The following is a 5059-nucleotide window of genomic DNA, read 5'->3' on the forward strand; positions in this document are numbered from 1 at the left end:
TGGTGGTGTTTTCAGAAGGTGGCACGCCGCCTGGTCAATGAAGGAAGCCCCTCAAGTTAATACTTAGGCCTGTCCAGAAGCTTAATCTCGTGCACCAGTAACCTCAGCATGCTGTGCTCTGAAAGCAAGGTTGGACGCCTGCAGGCACTTGCAAATACTGAGGACTTCAGAGGCATTTGCGCCTCAAATTGAGGCCTTGTACCTCCACAGGCGATGTGACCTCAGCCCTTTGCTGCACCTCTCCTAAGTGAAGTGGCACAGGAATACTGGCCTTGCCTGTCGTTGCCAGGATTAACTGAATAGTGCATTAGCTGCCCTGGTGCTTAGGTGTTGAGTACATGGTGATTTGCATTCCAGGCCCTATTCGTTTCCCTCCTGAGGCAGCAGTTCCCTTGGCTCTGCCCCTATCGTCAGCTGCCCCTAGGATAGCTCTGAGCCCTAGCCACCTCTCTGGGAGATTTCCCTATACCCCCACTATAATCACACCTGCATAAGGCAACTCAGACCTTTCAGACATGTGTCCTGAACCTCTTGTTTTCTTAAATACCTCTGTGGTGGTTGTGAGACTTAAGGCCAACCTCCCCAAGAGGCTTTTTCTATTTCTTCTAGTAAACCTAGACTCACCTTTACCGTCATCTTCAGCTCTTCTCACATTTTGTTCTTTCAACCCTGACCTCTGACCCTGCTTTTCACTTCTGCCCTTTCACCCTCACTCCTGCTTCCTTTCATAAATCCATGAATCTCTTTCGACCCTCCTGGCCCAGGGCCACGTTCTTCCTCTTTCCTCAGTTTTTTCCCCTTTCCTCCCCTTTCCTTCATTCTCCCATCCGACTTTCAGTCCTTCCTTTCTCATGCAGACTTTGATTCCAACCCCATCAAAAACAAAACAAACAAAAATTAAAGCACGCCAGAGTTATCAGCATCTCAAAATTCAAAAGGTTTATTACTCATCTATTAATTCTATTACATTTACTTATTCAGTTTTATTGTTTTAATATATATCAAAATAAATAGAGAAATTTATACTTATCTTGTTTATATATGGAAGAACAACTGGTACCCAAGGTGGCACCAACAATCCTAGCAGCTCTTACTATAAATATCCGTAGTAGTAAGCAATTTCCATTTCTTTTTGCCTCTTAATGAAAAACCGCAGTTTCCCCAAAGAGGTGTATTTGGCAGCATTCACACGTTCTTGTTGAGCCCGCCTCTTCATGGCCTCCCGCTCTGGTCTCTGCTCTTGTTCAATGGGCTTTCACATGACTGGCTCAGAAACGTTGGGTTCCCTCCATGGTCTTCGTTGCTTGCTGAAGTATTGGAGTAGAAATGGGGTTTGGAGCTTGGGTGGAGAGTGGCGCTTAGTCACAGCAGGGGGAACAGGCTCCCACTGGAGAGAAGCAAAAGATGAAGTTTTGTAGGATGCAGGCCTAGGAGCAGCAGACTGAGGGACACTAGGCTGGGTATGGTTGGTCCAACCCTGATGGGTTGGGTTGGTCACAGTTGGCTGAGCTGGTTTGGCAGGACCTGGCAAAGAGGCAGGAGCTGGCTGGAATGAACTTGCTGCAGCAGGTTGAGCTGAGTTATTAGAGGCAGTCTGGGCATGGTCCGCCACAGTAGGCAGATGTGAGACCAGAGACTGTGGCCTCCGAGGAGCAGGTCGAGCTTGAGGCTTGTCCCAGGCAGAAAAAGGCAGAGGTATCAACTTGACCTTCCCACGAGGAGGCAAGTGATACTGGGATGGAGATAGAAACTCTGTTTCAGCACTGCTGTCTGGTTTCTGGGTTTTGACTTGAGGTTTCTCAGGGCTCTTACCCTCACGTGGGGTACGCTGCCATGGCTGGTTAGGTGGGGGTGACTGGGGGTCTTTAGGGTTGCTTGAATTTCCCAAGACCCGACAGGAAGAGAGCCCAGTTTTCTTATCATTCTTCTCCCCCAGTGCATGAAAAACCTTCACAGACTCCAGCATGCACATGCCTAGGGAGGTTCGAGGCTTTTTAAAGCTCTCTTGCATAAGCTCAGTTTCCTGTTCCTTCTGCTTCATCTGGGGAATTGTTCGCTTCTCTTCTGCCTTGACTTTGTTCCCTGCCTGCTTATTCTCTTCAGCCTTGTTTCTTCCTCTGGCCCTTGTGGTCTTTTCCTGCCCATGGCTCTTAGTTTTGCTGATCTTTCTGGATGCAGTTTTCTGAGGTTTGCCTTTCGAATGCTTGGCCGTGTTCACAGGAGCCCTGTCACTGACTGCAGCATTGCATGGAACCACTTCTCCCCGTAACAGGCACTCTGGATTCTTTGGCTGGATTTTGGCCTTGGGAGCACCACTGATCGGCTCAGAGGCTTTATGTTTGTTCTTCCTGGGTTGATCAGAGGGAACCTTTCGGACACTTGGCTTTTCCTGTACCTGATTCATCTGAAGATGAATGGCTCTGGTGTCTTTGGCTTTCATCACGTCGGGACCTTTGGATTGATCAAGACCTTTCAAAGAATTAAAGATATATTAGTAAAAATGCATAACAAGCAACAAAATTCAATCAATGTGAATGTATAGGTAGCCAAATTATATATAGACAAGTATTTCAATTGAAACTGGTACAAAGCAGACAGCCAAATAATAAGTGTAAAAGAATTTCATTATTGTGCTCATTCATATTTTTACCCAGCAAGTAACAGGTATTAAGCCTGGTAGAAATATATATTTCAAAGAATAGAAATATATCATAAGCAGAAAGGAAGCTTAAAAAGTATCAAGAAGGTTTTTGTATTTTTCCTAGAACTTAGATTATAATCATCTTCAACATCCAAGAAGATGACATCCCAAAACCTAAAAAAACCGTCATCAATTGAATCCAATTAAAAAACATTTTCAAATGTAAGAAAATCCAAAGGACTCCACAGTGTTGTTTTAGATAAATGCAGATTTTTTTTCCCGCGCCGCGTGGCCCTGGCAGTGAAATCACTGAGTCCTAACCACTGGACCGGCAGGGAATTCCCTCAATGTGGAACCAGAGATGTGGGGCTTGACTTTTTCTTTTCCTTCTTAGGTAGCTAAGATCTAAAAACGAACAGTGGCTGTTGATCAATGTGCTCCCTGTGTTAGGAGGGAAAGAACTGTAAAGATGAAAAGCAACCTTGCCGTAGAACCTACATATCACACAAAGGAAATAGTCCTTCTGATTCAACTTAGAAGATATCATTTAAAATTTGTAATTGGTAATATGTCTACATAGTTTAAAAATTAGAAAGAATAAGACATTGAAAAGCAGACCCCTAGATAACCACTTTGGTTTCTTGTATATAGGAAGCATCATTACTAAAACATATTTCTAAAATGTTTATATTCAAAAGTATCAAGTGCCAACTGTATTCAGACAGGCAATAAAAGAAAAAGAAACTGAGTATGACTTTTCTAATAATCTGCCTTTCCTGGTGCTACCCTGTTCTGGGCTTACTTTCCTCCTTAGTCTGTTAAAATAAGGATTTGCTACAATCCACTTTCTTTTGCGCTGCTCTGAGCAGAATTCACTCTATGCTGTTTCTGCTTTAATTTAAAATCTTTGGTTCCCATCAACGTTCCATTGCAAAGTACGTTTACTTGAGAGCTCCTCTATGCTTTCCCTCTTCATTCTTATATTTTTTCCTATCACTTGGTTCCTGTCAGTCTGGGCTGATGAAAACAATCCTAAACTTCCTTACGTTTGACTCTGGACCTCCCTACAGCCCAGTACTCTCCATCCTCTCTCCCTATTTTCTCCGTTCAACTAGTCGAAATATTAGTGGAGGGAAACCATTAGAGATCGAACATCTTGCTATATATCGCTAGTTTTCTATGTCACCTTACGTTTCTATGTTTCTGTTGAAACACTCTTGAGAAGTCTGTGATATCATTTTCTCCATGGGTACCCTTTAAGGCTCAATATTAGAAAAGAAAGGAATCAGAGTGATCAACCAATGTAGTATCCTAACATAACAGAGAAGGAAAAAATCAGGTGGTGTGAGACAGTCAATGATGTGTCCAAAGTCACACAGATAGTAAATGCCAAAGTCAAAAGTGGAATTAGGTCTCCAGACTTGTAGTTCAATACTTTCCCTCATTATTCCATGCTATTTTGAATCTACTACTGAATTTACGGGCAAACTTAATCTGACAAAAAACTTTAAAAAGTTTCTTTTCTTACCTGACATGGTCAGAGAAGAAGAGGAAACATCAAATGCAGATAGAAGGGATGAGGAGGCAACACCAGAAGGTGTCTGAGTGGCTGCAGCTGAACAGTACAAATGTCACTGGATACTGGTCACTGGTCACTGGTCCCTGGTCCATTGTGATGATCCGACTTTATTTATGACAACTCCACGGAAACCCCAAGACTCTACCAAGTGGTAGTAGGTTTGGTAGGAGAATGATGTCACAAGGCAGGCAGTTGAAACGAATGAGATCGCCAGTGGCAAGGTCCGATCCCCAACAGGAACGCGGGGATGGGTGGAGAGAGTGTGGGAGAGCTAAACCACCACCTAAATTTCTGAGCCCTGGGGAGGAAATCCTAGAAGACAGATTTACCTCCCCCAGGCTCTTACATTAGGGAAAACATTGCAACATTTCTTACAGACGTTCATTAATATAATTAACTAACAGTTACTTATATTCTACAGAGTATTATATTTTATGTATCATATACTTAGAGCTATATATATATATATCTTATTTAATTAATATCCTTAGGAAGGAAAGAGCCATCTAGTTTGAACTCTTACAGTTGTTCTGAAATCATATCTGTCTCATTCGTGAACTTCTAGCGGCTTTTAAGGAGCAAAAGTAGGGATTCAGAAGCTCTTTTTGTAACCTGGTTAAAGAGTAGCGTGAAGTTTGCTGAGTGTACCTTGTGGGGAATATTGTGGTCCAAGGCTCTTCTCTTTTAGTTTCTTCTCCTTGACTCCTGCCTTCCTTGGGCTGGGCTAGGCTTGGCCAGGTTGGACTTACATTTCTCTTCTGCTTTCTTTCTTTTTTTTTTTCCCATTTTGGGCATTGTTTCTATGACAAGCCTTGATCTTGCATTCTCACCCTCATGGA

General features: G+C 43.1%; 1 pseudogene across 1 annotated transcript; it reads right to left on the reverse strand.

Annotated features, from left to right (window-relative positions):
* Window positions 1–1093: 1093 nt before the first annotated feature.
* On the reverse strand, window positions 1094–2479 carry LOC307068775 (uncharacterized protein C2orf78-like; annotated as a pseudogene). The gene has a single exon. The product of its transcript is annotated as an uncharacterized protein C2orf78-like (transcript).
* Between the last annotated feature and the right edge of the window lie 2580 nt (window positions 2480–5059).

This window comes from Hyperoodon ampullatus, assembly GCF_949752795.1.
Source record: "Hyperoodon ampullatus genome assembly, chromosome: 20".
NCBI classification, from domain to species: Eukaryota; Metazoa; Chordata; class Mammalia; order Artiodactyla; family Ziphiidae; genus Hyperoodon; species Hyperoodon ampullatus.